General features: G+C 39.1%; 1 long non-coding RNA gene across 1 annotated transcript; it reads left to right on the forward strand.

Moving 5' to 3' along the window:
* Positions 1-2,301: 2,301 nt before the first annotated feature.
* Positions 2,302-3,156, forward strand: LOC128813652 (uncharacterized). The gene is made up of 2 exons (XR_008439125.1): positions 2,302-2,374; positions 2,459-3,156. It is a non-coding gene; the product is annotated as an uncharacterized LOC128813652 (long non-coding RNA).
* The last annotated feature ends 10,207 nt before the right edge of the window (positions 3,157-13,363 follow it).

Consider the following 13,363-nt stretch of genomic DNA (forward strand, 5'->3'; position numbering starts at 1 on the left):
GGAGATCTCTTTTGGTCAAGGTATAAAACAAGTTCTTGAAATCATGTGTCAAAATTATTATCATTGTCTGAAGAGCTGGAGGAAGTTTGGAGGCTGCAAAACCAAAAGATGAATTTAACCAGTGATGCAAGACGTGCCTGGGGCCTTGATAGCATCCCTTTTCATTGTGACTGAGTGCCTAAACAGGCTCATATTCTGCTAACAGAGCAAAGACCTCTTTTTCCTTGAAGAATTCTAAATTATTATAAGACAGGGAGAAAGCAAAACATGCTCAGAAGTTTGGTGGACTAATGCAGGGAAAGATCAAAGCATGCCTAAGAGAGAGGAATTAATCTAGCTAAAATTTTGAACAGGTATGAAAAGTTCTGCTGCTGCTGGTATTTTTGGATGTATTTTTTTAATTGTGCTTTTAAATTTTTGTCAATGGCATTTAGAGCACTCACAGGATATCCTACAACATGGAATTTTTAAATGGGAATAAGTAAACACTACCTTATTTGATGGAGCAAGGTGATGTTTCAATAAATGTGAAAAAGCAATGTAAGTCATCTCACAAAATGTCATGCTGGCCTCTTATGCTAAGGCAAGAAAAAAATTTCCTGCAGAATATCCTTCTTAACTGTTACCATCTTCTAATAGTTAATAAATCCCAAGTGAAAAAAACAATACATTTTTTACCCAAAACAAGGGGCAACCCTCTAGGACAGCATGTGATGTTGAGGTCAGCCAGAAGCCAGATGTGAAGGTCTCCCTACATTATCAGTGTTGTAAAAGACTGTTGGAGAAGTTGCATTGGCTAGCCAGGAGCACCTTTAACTGATGCAGAGAAATGTCCTTCCTTGGATCTGCATGGCTTAGAGAAGCCCTGTGTCCTTCCAGGAAAAGAGAAAAGCCAGTGGATCTTTGGCAGTGGTGATCCAAAATCTCTGTCTTTGAAAACCCCACTGGGGCTTAACTGATGACACAGAATTTTACCCAGGGCAAAGTTAGATTGTGTTGACTGGAGACGCCCTAGCTGGGCAGATATGAGATGATGGGAGAAGGGGAGAATGGGAGAAAGGGGAGAAGGAAGCAATCCATGTGCTTGCTGAAGGGATAAATATGATGTAGATGGGAATGGTCTCTTCACCCTTACTGAGACCCTCATGTTTTCCTCATTTCTGTCTGCCTTTGACTTTAGGCCTGTGTCTGATATCAGTAGCATGTTTCACAAAAGATCCTCCTTCTTTGCTTTCCTACTCCTCTAAAAATGAAGAATTAAATGTGAATGTGTATTTTAATGTTATTTGGTTGTTCCAATGCCACTACCAATTTAGATGCAGTATATTGGCTTTTGTAATTTTTATGCAATGCTATTGATGTGTGGATTTCTGGTTGTAATTTACTTCATATAATGAAGACAAATCAGGATAGAAAAGCCCAAACAAATTACTAACAGAAAATTTAGATTCCAATTCTAATATCTGTATTAATATAAATTCAAATTATTTCACTGCAGCCATTGAGTTATATGCCTATGTTTGTTAAATAACCAATGATTGAATGACATATTGATTTTCATCAAGAGAATGTTATTCCACTGAAGAAGATATGTCATTGCTACCATTTAGTATTGCAATGGATGGAGTTTTTCCAGTCCAGAAAATTTCATGTTGACATTTTTTCAGGTAGCAAATTAATCAGATAGAAGATAGAATGGAATTTTAAAAACCCAAAACCAAACATCTGCTAATGTTGCTATTGCCAGCTTGTAATTCAGCATTGACAAGTGTATGTTTTTCACAGTGGAAGATTTTATTTTTGAGTTACTGGATGCTCTGAATGAGCTCAGAATGAAAAGCTGAACATGCATTGTTGATATCCATTCTGTGCAATAGAAATATTAAAACAGTGGTACTTCTACGCCTCTAATCCCCAAATCCACCCCATTGACTGAACATTGCTCTATTGATAAGCTTGCTGGTGCAAAGTGCAAGTATGATCGTCCTCTCAGTCACAGAGTGACTCGCATTTGAAGTTTTTTAAGGATGTTGTCTGTGCTGTGAAGCAATCCCAAGGCATCACAGGAAGATAAGAGGTTGCTTTGACAAAGTGAAGAGATTATTTGGTCTACCTGCTCATTTTTCAATTTCTCAAACGCATTTGAGAATTAATAGCCTCCTCTAAAGCTTGTCACTTTTTTTTCCCTGACAGGTATTCTGAAAATGGGCTCTGTTCCTAAGACCTCTGTACAGTGACATCATAGACTGACTTGCTTCTAATGGTTTGAGGATCCTGAGCACACACAGGCTCAGGTTCTATCTCTAAGCCTTTTCCCCCCTGCCTGCAAGTACCTCCTCATTTTTAGAGTCAGTCAGTAAGTACTGGTGTCTTGGTAGGCCTTCAGCTGCCTTCATCTGGTCTCCACTGTCCCTGTTGTGCCTGGTGGACACCACTCTGATTTTACTGTGTGCTTTAGCTTCTGCCAGGAGCACCCCTTGCTGTGTGCTGGGAAGGGGTGCAGCACATGCAGCTGTACAGAGGAGCTGTGGTGCTGAGCAAGGACAATCTGAAGTGGAAAGGAAAGCCACAATATTGTTCAACACTGGCCTGAGACAGTTCATGTTGGATTAATTGGAGAGGAAGAGAATTGTTTAGCCTAAGTTCATAAGGAGCACAAAATAACAGAACACCTGGAGATACAGGGCATTCCAGATGACAGTGCCATTTTGAACACATGCTACAATCATTTCTGCCTTTTTGAGTATACTCATGCAAGCCTCAGAAGGGACATTGTTAAGAAATTCAGTTACACTGGAGTGAGGTGATGTTATGACCATGTCACTCTTCAGCTCCTGCATGGTGCACCAGGTAGTCTTCACACAACTGTTCTGCAGGGACAGGGCTGCAGCAGCAGCAGATCTGGTGTCCAGGGACTCAGTGCCAGCTCTGGAGTAAGCAGCTCATAAGGCAGCATCACCATGTCATTTATGGAAAGGTTTTTCTCTAAAACATTTGAGAGATACATACAACAAGTTGGACAGTAGCACCACATTTAGGCCTGAAGTTAATGGGTGCTGTCATGGCTCAGCATCCCCGAAAAGCAGCAGGTTGAGGAAGCTACTGATGGGCTTTGGTACTAGCTGGTTTACAAAAACTTGCCCTGTTTGAAATAGCCTTTGTTACTTACTTGAGTGTTCAGGCAATGTGTATAGGCAATGAAAATATTGGGAAATGCAGCAAATAAAGATAAATGCTGAAATTACTACATTTATGAATTAATATATTAAGTAAAACCAATCATCAGTTAGCATATTAATTAGCTAAAATTTTACATTTCTTACTAAATATTATGTATGTTTTATGTTTATTCTAGAAAATACTAAATACCAGTCCTTACAATGCCAAAGCAGTGGGCAGGCAGACCTAGGCAGGACTGTGCTTGGAATGGCAGTGGGAAGGTGGGGCTGCACAGTCCAAGAAGCCTCTGTGAGGAGAGGAGGATCCTGACAGTACCATCCCAGGACTGTATCTGCAGGGAAGGATTTCCCAGCCTTCATACCCGGCCATCAGTCACTCCCAGCATCCTTAAACCACTGCTCCTCCTGTGGGCCATGCTTCCCCCAGAGTGCCGTCGGGAGCCGACTCTGTGCCACCATGGCGAGCCTGCTCCCAGGGCTGGGGGAGTTCTCTTATCCCCAGTCCATCTCAAGGAACTCTGCCATTTCAAATATTTTGAAGCAGATGACAACCAGATGAAAACTAAGGGTGGGAGGCCTTTAACATTGCATGCTGAAATTGTGCAGTGACTTGTGTGAGCCAGTACCAGGCCAAAGCTCCCACTGGCACTGCCTGAGACTGGCAAGGGACTGCAGAGACCTCCACAGTGGCCAGGGGCCAGCACCAACTGGAGCAGAGATAGACTCTCCTCTTGCCTACAAGCAGAACTGAAATAATACTTTTCCTTTGGAAAAAGTTGGATTTTTCAATGTCCATGTTAAAATGGCAATACAAGACTATTTGGAAAAGTTTTGTAAGAAGCGTTGCCTGCTTCATGTGTTTAATCCATGAAGAAAGTATCTGTGATTTATTTAATATTTTGGTCTCTTTTTAATTATGTTTCAATTAGTTTGCTTCATGAGTACTTATAAATAGATTTTTCCTGAAAAATGTAATGACTTCAAGTGAGTAATAGGCAATTCACTGGAAAAAAAAATTAATGGTGCCTTAAAAGAATAAATAATGAAATTCTTTTATTAAAATCAGATATGAGGCATGATTTATATGTATTGCCACCGATGCTAAAAGAATATGCTTTTCCTCTCTCCTGAAAACCTTCAGGCTTGTGACATGGTGTCCAAATGCAAACTTTACAGTTATTGCAAAAGGGTATATCGATAGTAGCTTCAGCTGGTTTGATATTTTGAATTTTTTTTTTTTTTAAAGAAGACTGTACAGAATCATAGAATAGTTTGACTTGGAAGGGGCTTTTACAAGTCGTCTAATTCCAACACCCCTGCAATGAAATCAAGATCTTTGTATAATCAGCTGAAATTATACAAATATATGCATATGTTTCCTTCAAGCAATATCTACAGCTAAGTTAAAGGTTTTCTGGGATGAGAAACATTTTTATCATAGAAAATTGTGAAATAACACATGTCTTTTTGTAAAAAAAAAAAGGAAGACAAAATTGTCACAGCTAAAAATTGTTTTCTGTAGCTGGGTAAGTTGTTTATTCATTTCTAAGGGGCAACCTTCAGATGGTTTTAGATTCTTCGAGAACCCACCTGGTACTTAAACTCTCTCTTCAGGTAAATTTTTAACCCTTTTTTTCATCAAGGTTCATACATTCTGACAACCAAAGATAGACATGAAAAGCCATGTCAAAAACCAAAACAACATCCAGCAATTGCTAAAAGTTGCTAAATTGCCTAAGTTACACAGATGTTGAGTGACTGAATTAACTGAACACCACTGAACATCACAAGTTGAAAACATAGTTTAGCTGAGGAGTTTATTAACAAGAACTTTCTGTGCTGCAGAAAGCCTTGGAAGTGCCGGAATTGGTTGAATTGCATGGGTACTTTGAGCACATCTTAGCAGCAGCTTTTTCTTTCAAAACTAATTGAGCAGGGGATACCAAGAGGCTTGTATTGGCCTTCAAATTATCTACTTGTCTTATTCAAACTTATTTCACATGCTGATTTTCTGGCGTGGACATGCTTAGACACATCTGCTAGAGTGCCTTTGTGATTCTTCACATCATAAACTGATGCAGCAGTTGCAGATGAGCAAAGCACCAAGCCCACTTCAATATATGTTCTGGGATAAATGTGCAAAAATTGCATATACAATCCTGTTAGGAACAATGAGCTGCAAATTTTGTCTATGTGCTTCCTGAAAAGGGCCACAGCAGGAGCATTTTGGCTCATACCATTAGCAAACACTTTTATCCTTAGCTGCCTTTGCTGCACATTTCTTGTTTGGGGTTTTCACAGAAAAGAAGCAGTTCTCTGAATGCACACAGTTATTTGGGAGCTCAGCCCTCTGCACAGCCACTCTCTGTGACAACTAGAAATAACTGAATTTTCAACGCAGTTTTCAATACAGTCTTTCTTTGTCACTCTGCAGTATCACTTAGAATAGCAAAGCTTTGACATTTTTTGTTAAAATCAGAAAATGCCAAAACATGACTATCACATGTTTAGGATGACTCATGCCCAAATCTATGACTTCCAGTCCCAGCTACAGCAGAAACTTCCTTCTTCTTTATTCTCTCTCTCCTGTCTTCCTAGAAAGAAGGCAAATAGTATTATTTTTCCTCTCTTCCTCTCCATCTACCCAATATAAATGACTGTTTCACAAATGGAGCACATCTGCACCTGATCAATATTTCCCCAACACAAAAATAGGACTAGGAGAATTCTGAATAAAGTAGCATAAAGATAAATGAATAACCAAATAAAACTGATTATCCTGAAATGCTCCATGGAAAAAAAGAAAACATAAGGAGATGGAAATATAATTCAAATGGCAAGGAGTAATGTCTATCTGCTAACTAGTTCAGAGGGTTATTTCATCAGACTCCAAACCTGTGTGTGAAAACCCATTCCAAAGCAGCTCCTAAGATGGACATTCAAGTAAAAAGGCTCTTTAGATAACCCCTTTGAAGCCAACTACTTTCTGTCTGATTCTAAAGGCAAAGATTGGCATCAGGGCCTGTCAATATGCACCCAGGATGACAATTAGGATGACAGAAAGGATGGCAGTGGATGGATCAGGGAAAGAAGTTAATGTATTTTTGCCTAAGCAAAAACCATGCTTGGGTGATATAGTCCTGTTTTGTGTCCTCAGTTCATTTTGCTTGTCATGGAGATGATGTCATGGCATGATCTGTGACTTGCTGCAATGAGTAGCTTCCAAGAGGAAAGGATTGCCACCCCACCCAGGGACTGTGGTATAGGCTGTGCAGCACATGGTGTGGGGTGTCCCCAGGATCAACAGGTGATGCAGTAATATGGCTCAGAAATTAGTGAGAATAAGCAGAATCCAACTCCTGAGGCATCTAAAATCCCACTTTTGCTATCTAAAACAGTATAAAAGGGATAGAAAATGTGATCCACCTCCAAATATGTTTTCTGTGAGGGCCAGAGGGAATGATTCTGATAAGAGGGGAAAATATAAAGGATGTTTTTTTGAGGTATTTATTATATTGAAATATGCACAGAAAAAAACTAGCCCTAAAGAAATAGAGGGATTTTAAAAAATTTATTTCGGCATATTTCACCATCTGACTGAACTCACTAAATACCCTTTCAGACCCATATAATTGGCAGTGGAGTGGCTTCAGATGTACCAATTGAAAGACAGTGAAGTTCAACATCTTCATTAGGAATCATTTGTCTGCGTGAGAAAAGGGACATGGTATTTCACTTCATTTGCCTCTAAGAGAGATGGTCTGAGCCATGCCCTCTAGTTCAGGCCCTGATGTTATTCACTGTCCATGTGAATAACAGTTGTTGGAGTCCCAGTGGCACAACAGACCAATTACTGTCATGTTAGTGAAAAAAGAGATGAAAGCAACACAGAATATAGGATTTAATCACCTTTGTGCTTGTGATGTATGACTACAGTTAATTTCTTGCAGAAGTCATGCAATGTTGTTCCTGCACACCCATGGCTGCCACATTCACTTTAAGGCGCCAGCTCTTTCTAAGGCACGGTGATTAGCAAAGGCTCATTAACTGAAGATACAGCTAATGACCACAGAAGAAGCTGTTGCTGTCTCAGGTTTTAGCCTGGGATGTGCTCCATGGGATTCTGACCTCTTTAGCTCAAAAGAGCCATTTTGGGTGCTCAGGCTGGTTGGTATGCCTAAGCAGGGGGGTGAAGGCCCACAGTGAGAGGTTAATAAACCCAGCATGGAGCATGAGGCCAGTGCTCTTCTCCTCCTGATCCCATCACCACCTCCATGACCCAGCTCAAGGAGTACAACCTTTATGTAATATTTAGAACTTGTTGAAGTGACAACAGCCTCCAAAGCTGGACAATTAGAAAACTTGCACATGACAAGGCAGGAAAGTGCCCAGGCTTCTCATAAATTCAGCCAATTGCACAGACTATCTGTCTAAGGAAGACTTTGAAATCCATGCTAGGTTTTCATCCTGAGCAGAACAAAACTTCTTTACAGCATGTTCTGGCTCTGGGGCAAAATACATTTATATTTACTGAACACTAAGAAGTATTCAGCTAGCTTAAATGATATGAAAGAGAAAAATGTATTTATGCCTAAAGGTTTCACTTCTCTTAATGTAAGACTTGTATTAAAAACACCCTCCACCTGACAGTTTCCTGCATTTTGGCCCACAGATTCACAGCTTGGGGGTCTGTAATGAGCTGGGGAAAAGGAGAAGCTATGCAGTAAATCATAGCTTTCTTTCCTGATGATCACCACTTGCACAGAGAACAAGGAAGGCAGGTTTTTTTTTTGTTTTTTTTCACATTTTTATCTCCTTGCAATTTCCCAGGGTCCATAAAAATAATTATTAAGAGGTCAGCAATCCAGTTACAATGGACATAGTTTTTTTTTCCAGTAAGGGAGCCTCTAGCCCTTTGTATTTTACAAAATAGAAGAGCAAAAATATTAAAAAGGCAGAGTTAAAAATGAAAAGATGCAAAATAAAATAGGGTTTGTTATTTAAACCCTGGGGTTTATTATACTTAGAGTGATCTTGAAAATATATCTTTTCTTCTCCCATTGCTCTCACCAATATCCACATAATGGAGAGGAAAAAATAAATTATTCCTGCAACTTTAAAAGTGCCTCAAATTTGCAATGACTTTTGCAAAAATGAGGAGACTAATAACCATTCAACACATTACCTCCATTTGTCTACTACTCCTTCTATGTGAAGAAGCTGAGCAGCAGGTGGTAACTCCAGCTAGTCTTCGTTAAGCTTGCTTTATTTACATACAAATTAATGGTTTCTTCTGTATTATTTTTTTGTCACCATCTCTCCTCAGATTTGGCAAGTGGAGAAATACAAATGACTTTGCACTACAGATATTGCTACCATAAATGAAGCCTGGTGTGAACTCCACCTTTTTATTCCAGATCAGACATTGAAAAGTTAATTAGATCTCTTCCTCCTTCCCTGTAAGAGTGCTTGTCTGTCTGTGAAGGATGATGCATGCCCAGATATTTTAGTGGAACACCTGAAATCAAGAACAGAATTTATTTTAAGATCAAATATTAAGCAAAGATAATAGTGTAACAAATATTTTCTCTTTAGAGGACTGAGCCTGCCTGAATGTGAAAATGTTAACTTGCTCTAGTGATTTGTGCCCTTCTTTTTTGGACTGATGCATGGGCCACATACTTATTCAGAGGTTTCTCTACAAGGAGATAAGATCTACTGCTGAGCTGATATCAAAACCTGAACTAATAAGGCACACAATGTGTCTAACAATCCTGTACAACTACTTGGGGTTTGGTAGCCTTAAAATGCCCCAGAAAAAGTAAAAAATATAAATACAGAGTGGAAGAATTCTTCCTATCATGTAAAGTAATGTCCAGAAAGTTCCATTCCCTCCACCTAGTCCAGGTCACCTCTGGTATGGATTTGTCTGGTGACTAAAGGGTGGTTACCATTACGTTGTCCCAAGGATTGTTCCCAATTTGGAATTTCGGTGTTATTGTGGGTCAGATATGACTGTGGATGTGCACAGGCTCTGTATTTGTAGCAAGGCTGCATCTTTTGCTTCTCTGCGCCTCTCTGAATGTTTCACCCTCTTTCCTTCTCTGCCATCTATTCCGATTTAAATTTTTAGGACAGCAGCTCTCATTTGAATGTGCATAGATGAAATCCACAAGAAGGTCTTTTTTTTTTTTTTTTTTGTAGCAGCAACAGAACACAAAAGCAGAAACATGCTCCAGCATGATATTACTGTTGTTTCATTTCTCACATTCCCATTGAGCCCTCTAACAATTGCTTGGAACAACAATTTGTTTTAACAACTTCTTTGTTGCTGTTTTAACATTTTCACCTCTAATATTTGAGTATTAAAATTCTCTCACAACTGTAGTTGATCATGGCTTTTTTGAGCTCTCTCTCATCTTGCTATTTTATCTGTTAATTATAGATATATATTGAAATTATAGGTTTCCATGTCAACAAGGTTTCTCTCTTTCCATCCAGCAAGCGCGCTCTTCTTGAAAGCTCGCCAGCTGGCTTTGGGTTTTTTACCTTGGCCTGAGTTTGTGGTGAAAGTAGAAGGCTTGTATTTCTTTTTAACTGTGTGGAGGTTGGCTGCATTGTTATGAGTGTGAGCATATTACCTCATATTAAATATTTGTAATAAGCCGAGGACAAAGGCAGCATCTTTCAGCCTTGGCTGTCCTTGGCTTCAAGTGTGTATTTTGTGTAGCACTGTAGTAGAGAAAAGAGGAGCAATCTCACACTCAAGAATGTGTGTGGGGAGCTGTAACTATGACTAGGTTCTTCATAAAAAGTGAGATGCATATAGAGAGAAGGTTCAACAAATCTGTCCTCCCTGGTTTATGTAATTCTAAAATTTTTGAACCATCTGTCCCATAAGAAATGTTCTCAATTTCAGAAACAAATCTTTAAAAATATCAGAAGAGTGGTAGAATAAAAAGAAAAATACACTTGGAAACACAAAATACACTCAGAAACATTTCTTAGGCTATTTTCCTGAGTTTGGCAGCTCTTGAAAGGAACCTGTTTCCAGTCAGTGTCAGATCAGGGATTTAAATCAGAACAATATTCTGTTGGGTTCTATTCGCACCCGAATGGTTTATTAAGACAAGAAAGGTGGCTGGCAAGTTGGAGAGCAAGGCTGAGGCCAGTCAGAGGTGGGGCCAAGGTGGTTTGGTAGTGCAGCAGATCATGCTGGGGATCCTCTTTGGCACCAGAGGTCATCTCCAGCTTCCACTGACCATGAAGCAGGAGAAGCACCTGGACACCAGAACCCAGTGGGAAGGGCAGTGGCCTAGGAGGGAAAGTGTGTGGGGTCACTGTCTAGCAATGTGAAGGGTGACACTCAAGCAAAAAAAACCAACCCAAAACTTTTAATCATTCTGCAGTCTTTTGATTTGATTAATTTTGTTATATTTATGAAATGCAATCTCTGTGTCTCACACTGCCTATACATAAGTAGTTCTTGATATAGGTTTTGCCAAGTATCCAAGTGAAAGGCAGTGGAAGTGTGGGGCTTTCAGAAGTATGCCTCCTTCTCTGGAGCATGCTCAGGGACAAATGTTTTCACTCGTGCCTAAAGGAATAAAGAGAGTTAATAGATTAGCACTCATAAATGCAGGATGAAGACTATGAATAAACTCTATGCCAATGCATTTGTATGAACAACTGATGTAGTTGCAAGCAAAATACATCACAAATTAGAAGTGCAGAGCTTACAAGGATATTCATAAATGTAAATAACTGTAGAAAAAAAATGAAATCTTTCAGAAACACAACTGAGGAAGTGAAAATATACAAGTAATTCAAACAAGCATCAAAGGCCTGAATTTCTGAGGAGCTGGTGCTAATGAAGAAACAATGGTCTTCACAGAGCAGCAATGCTAATGAACTGTGCTTTACAGATGATAATGAAGTATTTTTTATGAATGCCTAATAAAGACAAAACTGGTGAGACAATGAATAATAATGGAAACTGAAAATCTCTTAGAAATTAAAGGAATTGTGAACAAATATGCTTATACTGTACTGAGAGCAATAATTACTTATGTTCTCTTTGCATTTTCAAAACCAAGAAATATAAAGTTCAAATTCTCTACAGTATTTAAAAATAAATTTAAAGCAGAGCAGCAGATTAAATTTGGATGTTAGCAGGCAGAATGGCTTGGTATCCATGGAGAGTAACATATATCCATAGATAACCAAATGCAAGGTCTGATATGAATAAGTATGATGTATGGTTGCTATACTGGACTCTGTGGGAAGCCAGTGGGCAAATACACTGGGCTGTGTGGCAGTTCTGCCCCAAAAGTTTGGTAACCACAACTGCTGCAGAAAGATGCTGCAGACAAGAGTAGGAAATAGTCTGAAAACTCCCAAAATACAACATGGTGTTTCCAGTCAAGAGGTCTACAGCATTAAAATACCATGCTCTGAACACGGGAAGAATCATACAGACTCCTGCTCACAGATTATGGATTTTATGATCAAAAGATGTGGATTTAGGAAATATTAAAACTGCATACATGATATTTTAAAATTCGTTAAGATTAAAGTCTTTTGCAGTGCATTTAAAGATATTTTGTCAGCATCTGTAATCATGGGAGCAGTTACCTGGCACTTTTTCCCAGAGTGACATTCAGCTGTATACTTAATCTCCTTGCACTGTTAAGGCTTCCTACTTTCGAACTTGTAGTAAAAATATTGTTCCTCACATCAATGTTGGTTCCAAGCACTCCTCAAAAATAAAATAAAGCTTATCAAGTCGAAAACCTCACAGAACATAAGGCCAGAGACTTGCTGAGCTACCACCAGGTGTCAGTCTGCCAGTGCTGGTTCCACAACAGCTGCCACAGCTGGAAATAAGGCACTGGGGGAAAAGAGGAGGGAAGTGGGAGTGGCAGAGGGTTCGGGGGTGGAGGGGGCTGATGGATGGGACGGGGTTTTTTTGCAGTCTTTTCTGTAAACCTACCGTTTTCTAGACACAGCTGTAGCATAAATACTGAGGCATTCAATCTTCTTTCGTAAACACTGAAACCTCTTACATGGGAATAACCTTGTATGAATTATTATGGCTACAAAAGTAAAAGCAAAAACATGTTTACCAGTTAAATGTAAAAAAAAAAAAATCTCATGTTAACGTGGAATTTAAAATATCTTTACTGGGAAGCCACTAAGCTTTTTTCTCTTGATGCTGAATCATAATATTTTTCTCCAAAAATCCCTAAATCTCTGTTAGTTTCTGGATTTTTTTTCCCCCTGTTATCTTGCTATATCATTTGGAAAGTTTATTTGCTCACAGATTTTTACTAATCTTTTGATATGTTTAAAAAAAAAAAAAATCTTTTGCATGGTCTCATACAGCTGTAGGGATTCCTGTTTGCCACAGGTGCTACCAGCTTCTCTGAGCACATGATAAGCTGCAGGAGCAGACTTAGAACCCACCAGGCACAGGCCCCCATATGTCTTATTAAAGATGAGAAAGTTTAACTTGACCACCTTCTGAATCAGCTGTTTATGTTCTTTGCTGTCCTGGAGTCACAGGTTTAGTGTCTCCAGCAGTGAGCTTTTTAACTTTTATTTCTGCATCTGATCTAGGCCATTTGTTGGTGCTGTTTAAGTGATCAACAGGGAAATGTTGTTATCTAGGAAATAATGTAAACTATTTTTCTCCTGTATTTAGGTATGGCTTCTTTATGCAGACAATGAGGGTATCAAATATGTCGACAGCATATTGACTGTTACTCTAAAATCAATATATACCCTTTGTCACATCACTGAAATATTTGTTTATCCTAGATGTTGCTCTCAGCCGTTTATGCTTTAAATTTGTCCCAAAAAAAAAAAAAAAGTGAATATCATTCTAAGCTTCTTCTCAGCCTTCCAGCTGGATCAGCAGCCACCCATCATGTTCTCTGTTAAAATCATATTCGATTGTGATGGGGTGCAGGGGGTTGTTCATTTTAATCTAATGAAAGCATCCTATTAGATACTCACTTTTCAGTCTGAGGGTAGCCTGGAAATGAATAGATGAGACTAATGGAATTCTAATGGCCTGTAAAAATGAATCTTCTATTGTGGTATTTTAAAGTCCTAAATGTGTTCTCTTGCTCTCTGAGTGCAGAATATGGGCACAGTGCTTCAACACGTTAGTGAATTTGGTT

This window comes from Vidua macroura, chromosome 1 (assembly GCF_024509145.1).
Source record: "Vidua macroura isolate BioBank_ID:100142 chromosome 1, ASM2450914v1, whole genome shotgun sequence".
Classification (NCBI taxonomy): Eukaryota; Metazoa; Chordata; class Aves; order Passeriformes; family Viduidae; genus Vidua; species Vidua macroura.